The sequence below is a fragment of the Eublepharis macularius genome, chromosome 17 (genome assembly GCF_028583425.1).
Source record: "Eublepharis macularius isolate TG4126 chromosome 17, MPM_Emac_v1.0, whole genome shotgun sequence".
NCBI lineage: Eukaryota > Metazoa > Chordata > Lepidosauria > Squamata > Eublepharidae > Eublepharis > Eublepharis macularius.
In genome coordinates, this window is record NC_072806.1 from 29119254 (window position 1) to 29141307 (window position 22054).

The 22054-nt window shown below is 52.8% G+C and overlaps 1 protein-coding gene and 1 long non-coding RNA gene across 2 annotated transcripts in view; both read left to right on the plus strand.

The window, feature by feature from the left end:
* The first annotated feature begins 244 nt into the window (after positions 1-244).
* Positions 245-1432, plus strand: LOC129345094 (uncharacterized). Its single transcript, XR_008598435.1, has 3 exons — positions 245-505; positions 826-877; positions 1236-1432. It is a non-coding gene; the product is annotated as an uncharacterized LOC129345094 (long non-coding RNA).
* Positions 1433-10072: 8640 nt separating this feature from the next.
* Positions 10073-22054, plus strand: part of TAOK1 (TAO kinase 1) — a 71540-nt gene continuing 59558 nt past the window's right edge. Inside the window, exon 1 of the mRNA XM_055002093.1 lies at positions 10073-10274. The gene's annotated coding sequence lies outside the window, so the exon portion shown is untranslated. The remainder of the gene's footprint in view (positions 10275-22054) is intronic.

Below are 22054 nucleotides of genomic sequence, written 5' to 3' on the forward strand. Positions count from 1 at the left end.
GGGCACGGAAAGTGAACAGGAACCGAACTAAGGCTTGCGAGGGCGCATCTAGCCCGTACGCCCGCGTAAGTGGCCTTCCGCCCGCGCTGGGACGCGGCGCTGGCCCGCCGGCGGGCCAGCACCGGTGCAAGCCACAGGCGCCCGGGCGGCGGCGCAGAAGTGGCGTAGAGCCCTACGCCGACGCAGGGGGGGGCGGGGAGCAAGGCGGGGTCGGAGTTAGTCCGCTCCCTAAGCTCCTCCAGAAGCGGGAACGCCCACAGCGGCGCAAAAAAGCTACGCCACGGAAAAAGAAGGCGTAGCCCATAGGCGTCCATGGAACGGCGAAAAATCAGCCCCCTCTCTGAGCGCCTCGCCCCGCCCCTATGGCCCGAAGGAGCATAGGATGAGAACTATCCCGGGGACCAATCAGCGTGCGCGCCCGGCATGGACGAGCCCCCCTCTCTGCACCCAATCACCTGCGACCGCGTCCTACAAAACATCCGGCCAGCACCGCCCAAACCCCCAGGTAAGTGAGCACTCGGCCGGAGGCTCTGCCCGTCTGCTGAGTGGCATTGCCCCTTTGAAAACCGAAACGGGCTGAGGGCATTCACATTGGCAGGCGCAGAATGCACTCAGGGGACTTTGCGAAAAACTGGGGGAACTTCGCATAAAGGGGAAGAGGTGCCTAACTGCCTAACTCTCTTTCTACCGTGATAGAAAGAATGACTCCACAGCTAACTGATGCATGCTAGTTGCTTCTAACTAAGCACAAACAAACTAACCCTTCCGTGGCAGAAGGGAATGACACTTTGCAAATTAACCGCATGCTCTCCCGTTTCCTTGCAGGTGCCCTGACTCTTGCGCTCCCACCTGGTGATGACCGACAGAGCGCTGACAGGTAAGGAGGAGGTGGGGGGGCATTCCGCAGATTAGTGCAAACCGCCCATTCACCTGAACCCACCCGCTCACTTGCCGCTTTGGGTGAGGCCCAGCAGGGGTGGGGGGCAACCATGCCCGCCCCTGGCTGCCTCAGAGGCAGGCGCCTCGAAAACCACATGTGGCCAGGTGTTTGTTGTGACCAGCTCATTCTCTCCCTTAAAGGTAAAGGCTTGCCAAGGCCGAGTGCATCCTCACCAGACCGTCATGCATCAGCTGCTGCCCTCGACCATGTGCAACCCCCCCCCGGATGGCGGAGTGTGGGGCTTGCCTTGCCAGTGGAACGAGGCAAAGCCCACACGTGTCTTTTTCCCCCACAGGCACGTCCAGGGCATGGCTGCTCCCCCGCGCCCCGCCCTCCCCAAACATCTCTGACGGACGGTTGGCTGCAGCCCAGGAAGCACCGTCGCGCCGCGGCCTGCATCCCAGCCCCGCCCCTCCGAGCGGGAAGGAGGGCTGTGTGGAATGCTCCGGCTCCCTCGCCAGCCTAAACGCAAGCCCGCTCTTTCCAGTGCAATAAAACGAGATGTACAACAACTGTTTTCTGTGTCTGCGAGTCTGACTTCGTCCTCCGCCCCTCCCCCAACACTCCCGTCACATCTCCCCACCTGCACATTGCCACAAATGTATCCGACACACCCCGTCTTGCCTCCCCGCCCCCTCCCTCCTCCTCCCCCCCTCCTCCTCTGTATTTGACCAGTGTCTGTACCACCCATCTGCTGAAGAGAACTTGATTCTCAGAAGCCTATGCCACAATAAAATTGGATAGTTTTAAAGGTGCTATGGGACCCTTTTTGAATTCGCTACCACAGGCTAACACGGCTAACTCCCCTGCATCTATGGCCAGGTAGAGGGTTGGGGCGGGGCATGTGAGCGGGGAGGGGGATCAATCCCCGGTGGGGAGAATAGCTGGCACCCGATAAGCAAGGGAGAGGGTGGTGCGAGCTGCCGCTGCAAGGGAGCGGGAGATGGCAGGGGAAACGGTCCACTCGCGGGAATCCTAGCCCCCACCAATGGAGAATCCAGGGTGGTGGCAGGCGGATGCCATATCCCGGGCAGGAGGTCTCGCGCGCCTGGGGAGGGTCGCCCCCATCGCAGCCGCAGCCCCAGCAACACAGTCCCATGAGCGGCCGCCTCCCAGAGTGGGTCCAGCCCCTCGGGCGTCTGCAGCAGCCCCATTGGTCATTCCACCCCAGGGCGTCCTGCCTCGCATCCAATCCCGTGGAGCAGTTGCCAGCCTCCCACGCCAACAGGCCATGGTTGTTGGGAGGGGTGGGGTGTGTCCGAGGCTGCGCGTGGCTCCGCCCTGGCTCGGCGCCGTCTCCTGCGTTCAGCAATTGTGGCCACTCGCGTTGCCCTGCCGGGGGGGGGAACCACTCCGAGGCTGCCAGCCCCGCCAATCCTGCAGGGAAGGCCGCTGGCCCCGCCCACAGGGGCAGTGGAAGAGCGCATCAGCTGCGCAAAGTGGCTAAAATGCGGGAGCCCGAGGCCTCCCGGCTGGCTGCCACAGCGTGCCCCTTCCCCGGCCGGGCCATGCAGGCTGGGTGGCCACCCCAGGCCCGGGAGGGCCCCCTGATGGCAGGTTGCGTGACTGCCCCAGCTCAGGGCGGCATGCCAGGCAGGGCAGGTGCGTTAGGGCAATATGGAAGACATGCCAGAGCGGCCCCTGGCCAGTCCTTGTGCATCCTAAGCCCCCCCCCCTTGGAAGGGATGCGCTGTCACCGCGGGCCTGGTCATGCACTCATGGTGCCAGGGCAGGATATGGCTGGCAGTTCACCAAACTATCGCAGGCAGACACGGGTCCATGTGTAGATGAGCTTTATTCCCAGTCCCACGGCGCAACGTACAGCCAGGCCCAAGGGTTCACGTCCCGCAAGGATGCACTTGAGCAGCACAGCATCCCCGCAAGGGAAGAGGGCCCTGGGGCCATAGGAAGCCAACCACCACGGCCCCCTCCCCTCCAACCCACAGGTCTGAGACGGGGGGGGGGGGCCTGTGCTGAACCTATCCATGAACTATGCAGCTGCCAGACAGAAGATAGGGAATTGTTACATCTCAGACCCTCCAAGGTCATGCCGGCGGGCGGTGTAGTTCGGTGGGCAGCACAGAAACACTATACTCACAGCGGTCCCGGCTGCATGGAGGGCGACGGGTGGCGGGAGCAGTGGGCGGCCAGGCTCGGGGCCCAGCTCATTGCCAAGGCTGCCGGGAATGACCTCCTGGCAGATGAGGGTGCAATGACTGCACGGCCAGTTTACCTGGAGGAGCTCTTCCCTGGCCGTGCGGAGGAGGCCCACCTCATACGAGCGTGGCTAGACACGGCGCTGTGCGAGGTGGAGCATGACCTCCTGGAAGAGGAGGTGGCTGCGGGCCCCGCGCGCAGTAAGTCAGGGTCCTCGGCGCCATCCAGGGAGCCTCCTCCGCTGCCACAGAGGGCAGGCCATAAGGGCCCGGAGGCGTCCCAGCCACTTCCGTCGAGGCGCAGGTTGCAGGTGCTTGCAGCAGATGCCGGGCTGCCACCAACGGGTGCCCCCCCTCCCTCTCTCCCCCCTCTGCAGGGACCATCAATGACAGGTGGATGGCTGCCATGGACCGGGTTCACGGGGCATTCCAGCAGGCGCGGGCAGCGGCACCATGTGAGTCTCGCCAACAGGAGGGGCACGGGCATGTGGGGTGGGGCGGCCTGCGGCCGCGACAACAACCCCAGAGCCCACAGGGGCCCTGACGCTCCCATCCCCCACCTCTTGCCCCCACAGCGGCGCCCGCCCGGAGCCCCTCGCCAGATGAGGAGGAACTTGGGAGGGGCTTCACCGCCTGGTCTCCACCCCGCTACCCGCCACCCGCTGAAGACCCAGAGGGTGACCCAGTGGAGGGGCCTGGCAGGAAGCGGCCGAAGCTGGAGCCCGTCCCCGCAGACGGCCGGGCAGCTGCCGATATGCCATCCCAGGCACAGGCATCTTGGACCCCAGCCGGGCCCCTGCTCTGTAACGGGGATGCCGTGGCGGGGTCGCTGGCCTCCCCCTGCTCCGACGCGCTACCTAGCCCTCACCCTCCTGGCTGCTGAGGCCGGGGTTCTGGGTTGGCAAGCTGCTCTCTGGGCGCCTGATGCGGCCCTGGAATCGATTGGGAATAAAGCCAAGTTCATTAACCGCTTTTCCCGTGCAGCCCGTCCATGGGGGGCGGTGGCTGCTGGCCGGGGCGGCTTTCCCATGCTCTCTACATGCAGGGGTTGAGGGAGCGGGGACTCGGAGGGGCCGCCTGGGACACCATAGGGGCGTAAAGGGCGAGTGTTTGGCCGGCCGAGCCCCCCATGGCCAGGCATGGCCCTCAGCGCGCAGCATGCCACAGGTGCTCCGCGACCCTGTCTCGCACAGCTCGGTCATGCTCCTGGGGCTCTGCCGGGGCGTCAGGAGAAAGGCGACCGGCGGGCGGCAGCCAGGGGTCCTCGCCTGGGCCCTCTGTGGCTGGCAAGGGGAGCTGCTGGCGCACGGCAATATTGTGCAGCATGACACAGGCAGCCACGAGCTTGGCGACGGTGAACGGCTGCATGGCCAGGCGGCCGCCCGTGTGATGGAGGCATCTGAAGCGCATTTTCAGCTGACCGAAAGCACGTTCGATCACCATCCTCGTGCGCCGGTGGGCCTGGTTGTAGTTGGCTCTGTCGGCGGGCTCATCCGCAGGGTATGGCGTCAGGAGGTAAGGCAGCAATGGATAGCCACGGTCACCTGCAAGGGGAGGCGGAGTTAGGATCTCCCTTCCCATCCCCGTCCCCTCACAGCTCCCCCACCAACTCCTGACCTAGGAGCCAGCCTCTCCCCTCAGGCCATGATGACAGGAGCCTGTTCAGGCCGGAGGTGGTGAAGATCTGTGCGTCGTGGACGCTTCCCGGGAACTTGGCAACGAGGTCCGTGAAGATCCCCTGGTGGTCACAGGCTGCCTGGACATTGATACTGTAGAACCGGTGCCGATTCCTGTAGACCTGCGGCTCCTCTCTGGGAGCGCATATGGCCACATGCGTGCAGTCGACTGCTCCAATCACATTGGGGAAGCCTGCAAAGGAGGAGAAGCCAGCCCGGATGGGTGCCAACTCTGCCTCCGAGGTGGGAAAGTGGATGTGCTCGCGGATCCGACCAACTAGGGCGTCCAGGAAGGCATGCAGGCAGCGGCTGGCGGATGACTGGGAGACCTCCAAGGCCTCAGCCATGACTCCCTGGAAGGAGCCGGTCGCAAGGTAGCGGAGGGACAGCAGGACCCTCTGGAGGACGGGGATGCCCCGGGGAGCCGCAGCTTGCCCCTGAAGGGCGGGCGCGAGCTCCTCGCACAGAGCCTGTATGGCTGCCCTGTCCAGGCGGAAGCGGTCCAGGCAAGTCATGTCGCCCAGGAGCAGGGATGGCACCCTGGCCTGGAACCGGCGGCGGCGTCTGAGGCGGCGCCGCCTGAGGGCCGCTCGGACAAACACGGCTGGCAGGAGGTGGCTGGTCCGGATGGCTGGGAGCCGCGGCGGCAGTGGCGGGCACCAGGCGGGGATGATCAAGGTCCTGCCTGGAAGGAACGCAGGTTGAGTTTCAGCACCCTGAACCCCCCCCCCCCACGCACAGCAGCAGGCCTACCGGTCTCAGCGGCCCGTTGCAAGTGGTGCTCAGGAGCAGGTCCTCTGTCCGCTGCATGGGCCGTCCCAGCCACCCTTCCCGGTCCTGCACCCCCTGTGCCCTCCTCCATCTTGCCGAGGGGATGGGTGAGCACATGACTAGGTGGCTGGTTCCCACCACTTATCTCGGGGACCGGACATTCCAGCGGGCACTACCCCCATGTCTGCTGAGAGCACTAGTGGCGGCGGAAGCCAGCGCCAGGCAAACTGGACAGAGGCCGAGAGAGTGCTGCTTTTTGGGCTCGTGGTGGAGAATGCGGAGGTCGCCCTGAGCACGCACAGGGGCGCCTCGTCCCGGTCTCGACGACGGGCATTCTGGCAGATGGCAGCTGACAGGGTCTCGGCTGTGGGCAACGCGCCCCGCACTGCTCACTCGGCAATGAAGCGCTGGAATGATTCTTTCGGGCCCGCGCGCAAACGAGTGCGCCTCCTCATGTCTCAGGGGGTTCCTTATGAGCGGGCCCTTGACGAGGGGCTCCCAGGCCCAGAGGCGGTCATGCGAGCGGTCATCCCGGAGGCGGTGGTGGGCGGCCTGGGCGTTGAGGTCCTGCCCGGTTAGTATTTGTGGATTCAGGGAGGCGAGGGGGGGGACGTATGGATCGTGGCACATGTGTGACAGGGCCTCTCCCGTGAGTAGGCACGGCCCCTGAGGGTCCAGACCCAAGCCAGGCGGAGGCAGAGGCAGCGGAGTCTGTGCCCCCCCTGGCAGAGAGCGGGGCCCAGGAACAGACAGCCCTTCCACCGCCACAGCAAGCCCCTGCTGCCAGCGACGAGGAGCCTCAACCGGGCCCGTCGGGGGGCATGGATCCGGAGCACGGTATGTATCTGTGGCCCTGCTGCTGGTGGGGCCAGGGACCGGCTCGGCCGCCGGCCTCGGCCACACATCCAAGGCCACTCATGGCGCCGACCGGTCTCAAGACGAGGGGTTGCGGCCGCAGTTGGAATGGGTGTGCTTGGCCTGGCTCGGTGGCCTGTGGCAGCCCATGTTGGGCCGCTGCTCTTCCCTCCCTGGGGCCTCTTCCCACCCATGTCTCGCTCCAGCAGGGACCATGCGCCTGGAGATAGGCGGGGAGGTGATTGCCCAGCTGCGTGAGCTGCCACCCTCCCGGAGGACCTCTGCTGCCGGAGCGGCTCTCCTGCAGTCGCTCGGCTTCCCTGTGTCGGTGGAGGGTGAAGGTGGCCCTGGGACTCCGCCGGTTCAGGACACCTCATCGACAGAGCCGCTCGAGGAGCTGTCCCAGCCTGCAGCACCATCCCCTCCAGCCCCCCCGCCCCCGGGTGCCATGGGCCGTGTGCGGGAAGGACCTGGCTCCGCCTCTGAGGGGGAGGGGCCCATGGAGGGGATCCTTCCAGGCGCACGGGCTCGCGGCCCCCGCCCTGCCCAGCGGCTTCCCCCGACACTAGCCGCAATGTGGGCGGCGATCGAGAGGGAGCGGCTAGAGGTGCACGCTGCATGGGAGGAGGCGAACAACCGCGGCCGGGAGTTCATGGCTGCGGTACTGGAAGTGGGGGAAGGGGTCCGTGCCTCTCAAGTCCGTGCCGAAGCCCTGCTCGGGCGGCTCGTCGCCATCCTCGACCCTCCGGCCCCACCCGCTGCAGCAGCTCCACCCGCCCCAGAGGCACCCCTCCCTCGGGCCCAGTTGCGTGCGAGAGGCCGGGCCCGTGGACGGCCAAGGGGGTCCGGCCGCCGGCCTCGCCGGTGACCGCCGCTGCCGCCTTGGGGGTGGGGTGGGGTGTTTTGCTGCACAGACGGCTCTCCTACACGCCTCCCCTTCCTCACGTCTGCTGGGGGAGGTGGGATGATATAATAATAAAGGCTGATTTCTGTGCAATGGGTGTCTGTGTTCTTTGCCTTGGGATGGGGACGAGGGGGCAGGCCCGCTGTGTCTGCCTCTTGGTGGCGGCCTCAGGCCAGCCCTCCCCTTCGGCGCCACTGGGGGGCTGTCCCCTGCTGCCAGAGACTGGCTGCTGCCCTGGATTCCTCATGGCAGGGCGCCTGCCAGTCCCATGCCAACCTCTCTGGACGCGGCCGCCAGGGACTTGGTGCTACATTGGGCAAACGGGGGAAAGGCTTCTCAGACTACGCCCACCCCTCTCCTTCCCGACTGCGAGCCCCGCCCGACACACGAGCCGAGGCAGTCTGCCAGCATGGGCGCGGTTTGCCTGCTGCTCTGGGGCCTGGCCGGGATCGCGTGCTGCCCATAGGCTGCGCCTTTCCTGGCCCCTCCCCCTGACGCTTGTCAGGAACAGCGCCCTTTGGCTGCGCCTGGCGGCGGCCGTAGATCAGACCCGCCCACAACACTTTCTGGTTCTCCAAAATTGCATCTCTGCGCCGCTGCAGGCGCCGCTGCGGCCACACTTTGCTGGCACAGGATCCGGCCCGGCGGCGCCGCCACACCACCAGTGCAGCCGCGTCGGCGTTGGGGCCGGCCATAGGATTGCGCTGTTAATCTGTCAAGTTTATCTGAAATTGTACTAACAGTGGCTTTCCTACACTGTTGTTAATTTTATGAAACAATTAAAATTTAGGAATGCAATTTTAAATTGTGCCACATCTCTGATAAATGCTATCCCCTATACTACCTTAGCAAATGAATTTGAATTTTCAAAAGTCACAAGAGGAAAGAAAACAGCAATTCAAAAGCAAGAAAAACCCTCAACCCCCCCCTCAAATCTAAGCAAAAAAATTACAAAGACCATTCCTTCATGGTGCCAAGGTAGTAATGATCCCGCTAGGTTGTTTTCTCTCATTCTCCTACATAAGATGCTTGCATAGCGAGGATCTAATCTCCGCACTTAAAGAAGTGAGCTCCAGTCGACTAAAGCTTATGCTGAAATAATAAAATGTTAAGGAGTCTTTAAGGGGTCCCAAGTATCCCAATTATTGTCCCCGCAGCGGACTAACCTGGAATTGTCTCTCTTCCTCTTATTCATCTAAAATCACAGGAAGCAGGTTCCAACACGTTGCCATATAACAAAAGCAAAGCATAAAAACACATTTTTTAAAAAAGACCACAAGACCATTCTGTATTCAAAATAGCAACACTGCAATCCATGCCTTTCAGCGACCTCATCTCCCACCTCCCCAATCTCTCCCTCACCAGCTCTGTGCCTTCACCCAGTCTCCAGTTTGTTAATTCCACCTTGTTCCGAATGTAAAAATAAAACATTTCCTGCTTCTTTCCTCCTCACACAGCAGCCAGTCCCCCCTTTCCTTCTAGTCTACCCACCCACCCCCAGTCTTGTATCTGCCCTTTAGGTACATTCCTGGGGTATCATCCCCTTCCCCCCACCCCTGCTCCAGTTTGTTCTTTAATTCCACCTGAAACTATATTAATTCCACCTTGTGAAATTCTACCTTGTGGAATTAAACATTTCCTGCTCCCCCCACCCTCACACAGCAGCCAGCCCCCTCACTACCACCACTCCTTCTAGTCTACCCTCCAGTCTTGCACCTGCCCTTCAGGTACGTTCCTGGGGTATCACCCCCTCTGTGCCCCCTCGTCTCCAGTTTATTCTTTAACTTCACCTGAAACTCTTTTAATTCCCCCTTGTGTGGGATGTAAAAATAAAACATTTCCCGCTTCTTTCTCCCTCACACAGCAGTCAGCCAGTCCTCCCCCCTCATTCCTTCTAGTCTACTCCCTGGTCTTGCCCCTGCCCTTCAGGTACATCCCTGGGATATCAGCCCCTCTCCCCCTCCAGTATGTTCTTTAATTCTGCCCGAAATTATATTAATTCTACCTGGTGGAATTAAGCATTTCCTGCTTTCCCCTCTCACACAGCAGCCAGCCCCCTCACCACCTCCACTCCTTCTAGTCTACCCTCCAGTCTTGATCCTGCCCTTCAGGTACATCCCTGGGGTATCACCCCCCCCCCCGGTCTCCAGTTTGTTCTTTAATTCCACTTGAAACTCTTTTAATTCCCGCTCGTGTGGGATGTGAAAACAAAACATTCCCCGCTTCTTTCCCCCTCACGCAGCAGCCAGCCAGCCATTCCTTCCAGGCTACCCCCCTCCCCCCCACCCCCCGGTCTTGCCGCTGCCCTTCAGGCGCATTCCTGGGGTGCCGCCCCCCTCGCCTTGGGGACGATCCCCGCTCCTGCGCCCGCCCTTGCTGTGTTTCCCCTCACGACCCCGGCCCGGTGACTTCTCCTCACTCAGGTCCCCCGTGGACCCCCACCCCTCGCCCCTTCCGCCGCGCTCGCCCTTTGCTCCTCAGTCGCCGCCTCGCCCCGTTAGCCGGCCAGTCAGCCGGGCGGCCCGCTCGCCGCTCAGACGCCGGGGAGGCGAGGCGAGCCCCAGCCCAGCAGCCGCGGCGGCGGCGCCCAAGTCTCGCGAGAGGCCCGGTGGGCTGCCGAGGCCGAGGAGGACGGGCCAGCCAGCGAAGGCGGTGGCGGCTGAGGGGGAGGCGCAGGCGGAGCTGCCGGGCCCGGAGCGGCGGCCGAGGGAAGCGGGCGGCCGAGCGGGGCGAAGGAGAGGGGCGCGAAGGGGAAGGAGAAGGGGGCGTCGCCGCCGCCGCCGCTGAGGGGACTGCGACCCCGCCCGGCGCCAGAGGCCTCCGCCCGGCCCCCACCCACCCCCGCCGCCTCCGCCCGGCCCCTCCCGGCTGGCCGGGATCTCGCTGGCCGGGCCGGGCCCGGGGCCTTGGCGGCGGTTGGGCGGGGGGGCGGGTGGCCTCGACCCTCGACGACAGCGCCGAGCACCAGGCGTGTAAGTGGAGGAGGGGGCGGCGAGATCTCGCTCGGGGCGGGGCCGGGAAGGCCTCGGTTTTCGGGAGGGGGAAGAACGAGAGAGGCCCCCTTTGGCTGCGGGGAAGACCCCTCGAAATCCCTTCTTTATCCGGGGCGGGAGGCCGGACCCGACAGCGCCGTTCCCGGGTGGGGGCCTTGAGGCTGCCCGCCCAGAGGGCCCCCAGCTCCCCTCGCTTCGTCCTGCCTGATGGGTGGAAGGAGGCACCGAGCCCGACTTGGCTCGCCCTGTTTCGGGGCTCTCCCGCCCTTCCTCCAGCCCCCTTCTCTGATCCTCACAAGAACCCTGCTAGGTAGGTTAGCTTGCCCCTGGTTTTGCTCTGACCGCTGCACCGCACCGCGGGTGGGAGAGAAGAGGGGGGGAGTCCCGTGGTGGGTGTCGTTGGGGGCTCTCCCCACACCCCAGAGAATGAGTGGGGGGCTAAGGGGTGGTGCTGTGTGGCTGACGGTGAAGATCCTGTTGGGTTTGACTCGAAAACAGGTGCCATACGGGTCCTGTTGGCTCACCGGCTTTGCTTTATTATTGTTATTTAATACGTGTATTAGTCACTGTTCGTGAAAGGGAGCTGTTTGCGGCCTCCTCCCATCTCCAGGGGATGTGCAGAAAGGAAACGGGGGCTAGGCCCCAGTCCGGGGTGGGGGGGATCCACTTGGAAGCGAAGGCAGTGGATATGCTTCTTGCAGGTCACTGGATGGGCTTGCTTGGCAAGGGAGTCCTACCTGACCATTTGTAAGACATCTGCTCCATTAAGGTTAGGGATCTTGCCTTGGGCTCTGGGAACTGGGCAAAAGATGGGGGAAGTGGGCTTGCTTGGCTTCTGCAAAAGAGGAAAGGGCTATGGGATGGCCCTGCCTGTATGCTGTGCTGGCCTGGCTGAAATGGTGACATGGGTAGCATTTGAGGGAAGAGAGCCCTCCCCCTTTTAGCCATTGCTGGGTGGGTGTTGATGGAGGCCTGTTCTTATAGTTGCAGACAACAGCACCCCTTCAAAAGGAATGGGGAGCACAGATATTTCCCACACACCCCTCCCCCTTACTCTCTGCAGTGCTGCAGAAGTCCAGACTTCTTCCTTGTACACAGCACTACTCTGTGTGTGTGTGTGTGTGAGAGAGAGAGACACTTGAAGAGGAGGGGGAGGTAGTTGGAAGTGTAATGGCTTCCTTCTGAAAGCTTACTAATTTCCCTCTCTAATAGATGTCAGAGATAGCCTGACACCTTTCTCCCAGAGACTTGGGAATTGGACAAGGGGGCAGGAGGGCAGCAGTGCATACAAGGGTTCCTTCTCATTGATTTGGCCTGGTCATGTCCTCAGGAAGCTGCAAAAAAGCTGCTGCTGTGGCTTTTATCGTTGTTTTGGTTATTGTTTAGATTTGGGGCTTGTTTGCTGTCGTTTGATGGCTGCAGTGTATGATTTCAGCGTTTCTTTTCAAGTGTGCATGGTATGCAGACTCACTTGTCCTAATTTGGGGGGGGGGCTGCAAAATCACCTTTCCCCCATATCTCTATATATCAAGAAGACTTGCCTCTATGCCTTTCAGTAGTTTCTTATTACAAGATATAATTTTAATGCATCAAATTAAAGTATTCCTTGAGGTCTAAAATGTCAGGATTTCTGTGCTTTTGTTCGTTTGTTATTTCACTTGACTCTTTTTATGCACTATTTGGATAGTTGCAAATATTCTTGATGAGTACAAATACATATAGGTGCACTGGCAGCTCAGTAGAGGGTGTGGTACAAGGAACAGAGTGAAATTAAAGTCTGTTTGGCCTATGTGGTTACTTGAATATAGTGAAAAATTCCATGATTAAACTTGAGGTCTTCGAGAGGTTATTTAAGTCATTGATGGTATTACGCCTGAATTTTACTTTTATTATGTGGCAATTTTTAGAAGTGTGGTTGATTAAATATGTTCTTAAATTGAACAAATCATCTTTCACTCTTCTGCCTACCTAGTACACTCATCCCATCCTTCTTCAAAAGAAGCTTCCCTTGTAGCCTTATTCTTTCCTTCCAGGCTATCCTGACAACAATCCTGTAAGGAAGGTTAGGTTTAGAGTATGTGACTGGCCTAAGGTCTCCCAACCAAGTTCATAGCAGAGTGGTGATTTGAATCCAAGTCTTCCATAACCTAGCCCAGCACAGTAACCATGCTGGCTTAATTTTGAAATCCCTATAAGGCTGCCCCCTTGTTGTTCCTTAGAAGGAAATGCTGCTATTTTGTATGTATAGAGAAGAAGGGAGCTATACCTCCTGCTTCTCTTCCAATGCAACCTGAGAGAAGCAGCAGGAGGAGAAGCTAAGTCATTTAGCACTGGAGAGGATTCCTCCTTGACTTGTTCCTCATTGTGGTATACTTTCTGATGCTCTGCTTGAGTTTCCTGTATCCAGCTGCCTTGATCTGCTGTGAACTGCCCAGGGCTTGAACTGCCGAGGTCATAACAGCGGCTCCCCCTTTTCTTGTCACGTGACTATGATGAGTTCTGCTTGCAGCTTAGTGCTTCCGAGGTTCTAAAGGTGGGTCCTGGAACTAGACCTGCTGAAGGCCACAAGTTTATAGGATGCTTCCTGCCAAATCTCTGGATGTTTATCTGTTAGCATAAAAGCCTTTGCAATTTTTAGGAAAAATGTTTGTAGAGGCCATGCTCTAATGTGTAGCAGGCAAACCTTTGCATCTTATTATTATTATTTAACCTTTGCATCTATTATTTTTAATCAAGCAGTATATTTAAATTAATATTTGCTTGCAAAATTTGCCTTTACTGGAGAATTATCCTGTTGTTTGATGTTAAAGTTTCTAGTTTCATAATGTTAACAACATGTATTTCTTTGCTCATGTGTTCCTTTTCATTATTTTTATTAAGTCTGCTACAAGCATTTGATGCTTGGACATTGGAGTGGGGGTGAGAAGGATAATGTTGTTATCCGCCCTGAGCCTGCTTGCGGGGAGGGCGGAATATAAATACGATAAAATAAAATAATAAAATAAAGCATTGGAATGATTAACCCTTTTTTGTTACCTGGCCATTGTTAAAAGTTTGAGGTGGAAGATTCAGAATCAGCAACCTGGGACAAGTCCTGCAGAGTGCCTCCAGGCTCTATCTCCCATATCCCAGAACCACCATAGTGTTGGAGTAGGATCTGGAAAGCCCATTTTCAAATCCCCACTCTGCAGTGGAAGCTTTCTGGGTGACCTCGGGCCAATCACTCCCTCTTAGCCTAAACAACTTTACAGGATTGATAGGTGAGAATAAAATGAAAGAGAGAAGACTCAGCTACACATTTTATTAAGACTCCAGAAAATGCTGTTTCTGTCCTGGACCAGTGCCTTTCTGCTGTGATCAAGTGGCTGTGGGCTAACTTTGTTGGGCTTGGTTAAGAGCTTGAGGATGGGTTTATACCCAGCTTGTTTCTTGGAGAAACAGGTTGAGAGGGTAACAAAAAGTGTTTTCTATCAGTTACATCTAGAGTGGACAGTGGTCTCCGCTGCCCGCTTCTCAGACCCAACAAATCTGGCCTCACTGAGCCATGCAACAGTAACATTAAGGCAAGACAGTTGACCTTGAAGTCAGTTCAGAAACTGGTGCAGAATGCAGCAGCCCACTTACTAGCTAGGTCCAGCCACTGGGCATGCATTATGCCTATTTTGAGCCCTTTGCACTGGTTGTTGGCTTGTTTCCAAATTTAATTCAAGTAGCTGGTTGTTACCTTTAAAGTCCAGGCAGGACCCACATCTGCCAGTATCAAACTGTAAGGAAATATCGCTGCTTTTTGGACAACCACCTATTGATTATTCTGTCCTGTAGAGTAGTTATAGAGTAGTTATTGCTAGATCTAGAGCTTTTTTTCCCAGTGGCTGCTTTTGTTTTATGGAATAGCTTTCTTGAAGTTGTTAGGAAAGATTCCACCTTGTCGAGATTCATCAAGTAGAGCAGGCACTGTGCTGGGCACTTCATAATATTTAAATGGATTTTCAAGCTAAAAGAAGGTCCTTGGTGGCATCATTTTCTTACCATTCAAAGCTGAGATATATTGACAAAATTGGTAGTGGGGAGACGGTGGCTACTCTTTTAAATAAAATGGTCCAAAGTAATTAATTCTGAAAAGGCTACGGTATTTTCTGTTAACATTTTTGAAAACGTTGTGAAGATTGAAAAGGACATGGATTCTTTCTTTGAGAAAAATACAGTATATGAAAGCTTAAAGAGGCTGTGTGATGTAGTGATTAGAGTGTTAGATCCAGGTTCAAATCCCCTGCTCTGCTGTGTTGGGTGACCTTGGGCAGTCAGATGCTCTCAGCCTAACCTGCCTCACAGGATGGTTAGAATGATCCTGTAATTTGCTTTGTTTCCCCACTGGGGAGAAAAGCGGGGCATAAAAATCTAAATAATAATAATAGTCCAGTGATCCAATATTTTGCCCTGTTTACCTTTGTATGTTAGATATGCATGGATCTCCACTTACAGAGCTTGGAGGTATTTTCATGAAGCCGAACCCAGCCTCATAGCAAACTATGTTAGTATCTCCTCCCCCTTCCCTTCAGGTCTGAAGTTGTGGGATTTGCAGTTTTTAGAAGCTGCCTGCAGTTTTCTACTGACCCTGGTTTTATAACTATCACGTTGTACAGATATTTTTGTTGTACTAAGACATGGTGTGCAGAGTGAGGTATTTTGTTTCACTTGTCCACAGGGCTGAGAGAGACAGTTTGCTTGGGGGAACTGGAATGATACATTAGTTGTTTTGTTTTTTTTAAGGCTAGTGTTTTAGTAAAAGATGTGTCCAAAGGGCTTATAACTTGATGAGTTGTCATTAATGTTTCTACTTCTTAAATTTAAAAAGTGGATTTTGTGAAATGATTAGAGGCTGCATCCTGCAAATTCAAGGCTACTTAAATTGGTCTCATAAAAACAGCACATCAGTGGATGGTTGGCATAATTGTATTTTCCTGGTGAGCATCATTACCTTCTTCCTCCCCACCTGCCTCTTGTTCTTTCCAGACCTTGGTTTGCTTCTTATTGTCTGTGTCTGCGGGCCAACCAAATGTTACTTTTAACATGTGGTCCCAACTGGGACTTTGCAGCAGGAAGCACTGCAGGGGCCCACTTCTGCTCAGGACCAGGCCTGGGGCAGGGGGGGTCCTGCCTCTTCCCTGTATTTTCTCAACCCAAAACAGGCTCAGAGTGGCAATCTTTGCCCCATGGGGGGGTGTGAGCTTTCCATCGGCGCAAATGAGGCCCTCTGGGCAATTTTAGGTCTAGAAAACAGTGTGGTGGTGAAAAAGCCAGGAACCCCACCTCCTCCCTTCCACACTGTAGTCCTGATATGAATCCGCAACTTCTAAATAGAGTTGCTACGGGGAATTTGTGGCTGCCTTATGGCTGCAAGTCCCCATGGGAATTACGTGTAAAATGTAACATGTAGTTTGGGTCTCAGGCTATGCAACTGGGCAAACATTGGCTACCATCCTCCAGCCAGAGGAGAAAACATCCTACTGTTCCCCCTGGTTTTGGCCCTGCTTTTAGTAAACTTTTCTGCCCCTATACCAACCAATTTAGGCATTGATTTCATGCATCTGCCAACACGGGCTGAGGACTGAGGCACAAAAACGGATGCCATCCAGATTTTGCTAATCTTCCCAGTGTTACGGGACGCTTGCAATTTCTGCCAGTTTCTCTTGTAGGTGATTAATACTACAGGCCCTCCTGATCATCATGACGAAATGTCTAAGCAAAAGGAAGGCATGAGGAACAAGGAGAAAGACAGGGAGTTAAAATAAACATAAGACTTGTGGCACCTTTATCATTCATCTTTTATTCTAGCATAAGTTTTTGTGGGCTAGAACTCACTTTGTCAGTTGCATGTTCTAGGTCCCCTCTAGAGGGATGTATGAGGTCAGGAAAGAAAAAATATATAATTAAGCACCACTGCATACAGCTGGTGAAATGAGCTCTTATCCACAAAAACTGAGATAAGATCTTGTTAGTTTTTACACTGGTGCACAACTGTTTTTGCTGAAGGAGACTAAACTACCCATCTGGAATAATTATCCCAAAGCTTAGCTTTTTGTAGAATCTCTATTTGCTTTGCTTTGCTATGTTTTATATTATGTATATTTTTATTATGATCACTGCTCAGGTGCTTTTCTGGGGGGCGGGGAAGCAATTGCTAAATGTTGGTGTTCTTAAAAGATGGGATGTTATCAGGGAAGACCTCTAGTAAGAGGAGATAATATCATATTTTGCAGATGTTTCATAAATAAGCTCTCACTTTTAAAAATGGGTTTCCAGTGAAGACTTAAACTAGTGCCCAGACAGCCCCACTTCTCATGGCATACCAGGCCTTCATGAAAGCTCTCCATTTAAATTTCCATTGATTTCCTATTCGTCTGCCCCCTTTGTTTTTGGGTCTGTGGTTTCTGCCCCAGTGCAGGAAGGAGCTTTGTCTGGGGAAATTCAGGTGGGAAGCAGAAGACATGGTTTCCCCAGCTTATCTACTTCCCAGCTTGAGGAATACTGAGTCTAGTTTGGACTCTTACCCCTTCGGCCTGTCGTTGTATATAATAGGTCTACCTCTCAAGAGTGTTTATGCCCACAAAACTTGACTTTTGGAGAATGTATGAATGTATTCCTTTGAGCTTCTCTGTATGTTATGACTCTTGCTAGTCCCTTTGATGACCTGCTGCATTCTGGATTCATTTGGCCGCCTTGTGGATTTGTTTACCTGCTGCTGCCTCTTATTCAACAGGCTACTTCCCTGTATTTGGCCATTGCCTGATTCTTTTCCACTCTAATACGCCGGAAGGTCTGGAGGAGAGTGGATTTCAACCCAATAGTTCCGCACAATCCAAGGGCACCAGTACTCAGGACTGAAAGGTTTTAGGACAGTGTACTGCTTGCTTCTTGGTGGCCTTCCCAAGCAGGCACTGGAAAGCTCCACATGTGAAAGTGGGAGATTGTGAGAGAGCAGCAAGCAGCAGTTCTTACACTCCCACATGCTGTCTGCCATGAGCTGAGTCTGCCTAGAGGCTGATTCTTCTTTTAGGTTACAGTGACATTCATTCTTTGTATAAAGATTTTCAGAACTAGTGTCTAACCACTGAATGGTTAGGAACCAGCTGTACGGTGTTGTCAGAGAGCCAGTGTGGTTTAGTGGTCAGTGTTGTTGGATCAGGAATTACGAAACCTGTTTCAAATTCCCCTGGAGCTGAGGACTTTGAATTGGCTACTCCGTCTCAGCCAAACCTATTTCACAGGGTAGTTGTGAGGATAAAGTAGAGGAGAAATGCATAATGGCACCCTGAGCTTCTTGGAAGGGGTAAAAATGTGGTAGATAAGTAGGATTCTAGTATGAGACTAATATCTGAAAGAACAGTATGGTTCTACCTCCTGTCTCCTCCTTACTGTCTTGTGTATGGTGTCATGACTAGCTGGAGCTCGTTGTTCCTGTTTGTTGAATTGGGTGACAATGAAGTGGAACAATTCTGCCAGGACATCTGAACTTCAGAACTGTTGGTTATATATGGATTTTGTGGGTGGCTGGATGGGTAGGTAGGTAAATATAGATCTTATATTCAGGTTCTTAAGTTTTTTGTTTGGGGGGCACTTAGAGATGTGAAGGTCCAGTTAAAAAAACCCTACAAGTTTGGGGCGGGGGTGAAGATAACTCATGTATTTCTCAATAACTTTCCCCATTTTTTCCCCAATAGGAAGACTGGAAATTAGGGGAAACATTAAAATTCTCAAGAAACATTACCTATTTTTCAGTGGCTGAAATGCTTTTTGAGATAAGGTTTTTACTCCAAATATGTAGTAAGAAAAACAATTGTCAAATGTAATAATAATTCATGTGTTTATTGTAGACATATACAGTATTTTCAAGGGTGTTTAAAATGACTTAATTTTGTGAATATGTATATGATAATGCATAGTTGAAGATTTCATTGTTTTAAATGTTACAAAATTTAACTTAATATCCAAATATGTTGCTAGTGCCATGAGTGAACGAAATTGTTACTGTCCAAATCATAACTTCCTTTGTTTGTTATGAAATTTGTGTTTTCTAATTTCAACTTTTATTTTTCCAACTTTTAAGTTCCCACCAAAATGTTGAGTAGTCTCTCCCCAAACTATGAAAAACAGTTCCCCTCTCCCATGGCTTCAAATGATCTGGAAGTTCTGTATCTCTAGGTGGACTGCTTTGGGAGTCATCTTTCCCTCTTTGTATCAGTGTTACAGCTGTTCTAAGTAAGCGCACGGCAGCTACAGCCAGTTGATGTGAACCACGAAGCTGTTTGTTCCCTGTGCAGGATATTGAACTCCACACCCCAGTCTAGAGGTACTGAACTTCATGCATTGTGAAGCTTGCCTGTTTACCAATGGCTTCTCTGATAAGAAGAGCTGAGTCGAGTTGGCATTTGTTCCAGGCCGATTATTTCCTGGTTTTGGAGAGAGAATAATCTGATGACTGCGTATGTGCTTATGGTTTTTCGCTTGAGGGCCTAGGGCTCACTCCCATATCTCCTTAAAATGCATTGTGGTGGTACATAGGCTCCTATGTACTGTCTGGTATCTTTGGGTTCGTTAGGGCAGTGGTGGTCAGTTCTCAAAGAACAAAAGCCCTTTGGAAGACTGCTTTCCCATCACAGCTGATAAATCCTCTGCAACTTGCAACAGGAAGAGAATACTGGGTATATTTAGGGCACGATCGGCATTCAGGCCCAGCATGCCTGGTCAATATCCTGTGTAAACTGTGCTCCTAAGGATCCACTGCTGGACATGAGTCCATATGGAAAGGGTCCCTCCAGGCAGGAAGCTTGAAAACCACTGAATGGGAGCAAGGCTTTCTCCTTGGTGCCTTTTGTGCTCTGACTTCCTGTGCATATTTGGCTGTGCCTGCCCAGGAAAGATCATGGATGTCTGACCGGGAAAGCTCACTGTGACCATCTGCATTAATGTGCTGCAGCACTGGGAGAAAAAAATAGTAAAAGGAATGAATGGGAAAGGATCTGAAAGTAGCCTGCAAGTATTTGCCGCTCTAGGCTTTTCGTGTTGGACATACAAACTGACAATGGGGTCCTTATTCGTTTGTTGTGTCTACAAAAACATTGCCAGAAAATTAGATTCCAGTTTTATAATCCACCTTTCTCACTGAGACTCAAGGTGGATTACATAGTGTGAGATTAGTACAGTCAGTATCAAGGACATTTCAATAAACAATGCCATTGGATTAAAAAATGCAAGTTTACAAAGACATAATATTAGTAAAAAATCTGATATGGAGTTGAAAGTAATGCTGAAACAGAGCATAAGCAATTCCAGGACTGACATTAGACAACATAGAACTATTCAGTAGGGTCATACTTAAAGCAACAGGTAGTACATAGGAGTACATACTTAAAGCAACAGATAGGTTGTAAGGTAGCATTGTGGTGAAGTCTGTGATCCCTAACTCATTAGCGAAGCATCTCTTTGAGACCACCTCCCTACAATACAGCCTTCCTCGCTGAGTAAAAAGCCCTTTTGAATAATTCAGTTTTGCATCGTTTGCGGAATTTTGTCCAGTCAAAAACTCAAAGTGGCTCACCTTGATCAGAATTCAATACAAATAACACTGACAGTGCAGTTTTCTCTGCTCCCATGGGAAGTGGTTTTTGACTCGATCTGGACCCAGGTACTGCACAATGGAGCAGTGCCTGACTGCTGCTTCCTCTTTTTCTAGTCTCAGTGATGGCAAGTTGGTAGCTGGTGACAGGGGTATCTTTATTCATAGGAGGAATGAATATCTAGCTACGTGAAAATAATATTGTTTCTGGTAGATGTATGCCATAGTAAGATGCCTGAATATGATTTGAAAGAATAAGAAACTGTTGTATTCATATTTATAAAAATTCTCCGTCTTAGAGACGGAATCAGGCAACTGGCTGTTCAAAAGCTTAAAACCCAACTGTGTTTCTAAACAAGGCTGAAGCTGAAATGTTTATATAATTTAAAAGTTATCTCTGGCAAAACAAAGAAAAATGACTGACAGGTAACTTTATTTCTTTATAATTCTATTCAGTAAACAAACAAAGGTGATGAGTCACTATGTGGAAGTGTGAGGGACAGATAACACTGCTTATAAGGTAGGATACTTCTAAGCAGTGAGCGCAATCAGCAAGCCTCCAATCTGGTTTAACAAGCACCACAGCACAAGTCGCTGCTATTGCTGTCTTAACTTTTGGCTCAGACATCCGCCTCCCCAGCTGTCCAGGACTGAAGAGAAATATTGCAAAGGTGTGTTAAGGGAAAGAAATCTTTTGACTATTGTTTTGGTAAAGTAGGGTCCCAGTTAAATAAGGAATCTTGGTGATTGTCCACAAGAAAGGTTATCATTTCAGCAGTCAGAATTATTCAGGCTCAGCTAGGTTTACTTTAAATTCAACAAAAAGCAGCCCAAGTACTGGCAAAATAAATGGATGCAAACAATAAGGAAAGCACAAAGAGCAGACCAGTAATGTGCTTAGGCCATTGGATGACAATGAGTGGAAGGATTGCTTAAGGAAGATGGGGAGATGGCAGAGAAACTGAATGTGTTCTTTACATCTGTTTTTATTGTAGAAAGTGAAGGGTGCACCCACACTGGAGCTGCTGTTTTGAGGGAAGAACTGAGTCAAATTAAGATGACTAGAGATGAGGTTCTAGGACTACTGGGCAAATTAAAAGCTAATAGCTGTGCACTGGATAGCACATACCCAAGGGTCCTTAAGGAACTCAGATGTGAAACTGTTGAATCTTCAAACCAGTATGTTTAACCATGGGCATGGATACCTATAAAGGGAGGTTAGACGGATACATGGAGGTCCATTAGGATCTACTAGCTTTGGTGTCTAAAGGGAACCTCCACAGAGGCAGTAAACCTCAGCATTTACCAGTGTTAGGGGGCAACATTGGGAGAAGGCCTTGTTCTCTGTGCCGTGTTGTTGGATATCCCGAAATCTTGCTTCAACAAAACATGCATTGGTGGCAAGTAATTTTTAATCTCTATATTCTCTTGGATACTATAGATTTTTCTTCGAATATCAGATCGCTTTTGTCAAATGTTTGAAAATTGGCCTCTTTCCTGTAAAGGGGTATACAGTGGTCATGGGGAAAGGGAAATGAGTTGGGAAGGCGACTGAAAGGGAAAGACAAAATGGTCATTCCTTTGACTCCACTCTCTTCTATCACGTGCCAGTTAAAAATTAGTATGTACCTAGAAAGAGTTGGGCTGTTTAGAAGGAAGGGGATACAATCCTTTTTCTTGCCTATGGCTTACAAATCAGAGTAAGATATTAAATAGGCGGTGGCGGTTAATCAACAGGTACTGTTTTTCTTTTGTTTATGCGTGCACACACCCCTGCCAGCTAAGGATAATAACGCTTCATGCATCTGATGAAGTGGACTCTGGCTCATGACGGTTGATGCCACAATAAATTTGTTAGACTTAAAAATGCCAGAAGACTGACATGTTTTTTGGGTATAATAGATGAATACAGCTAACTCCTGGTAGTTTGCTAAACCTGTTTTTATTATAAGAGCACGTAACTTGTAAAGCTACACAGAACACTTCTTCAAGCAAAGCAGAAAGATGGCTCATCGCTGTGTTTGCCAGTGGCCTAGCTTCTCATTGTCTTTAGTATTTGAATGGTAATAGGTTGGGATCTGCAAATGTTTAGGAACCCAGAATTACTCTCTAAGGATAGTTTTGTCAGATGAATCCTGCATAA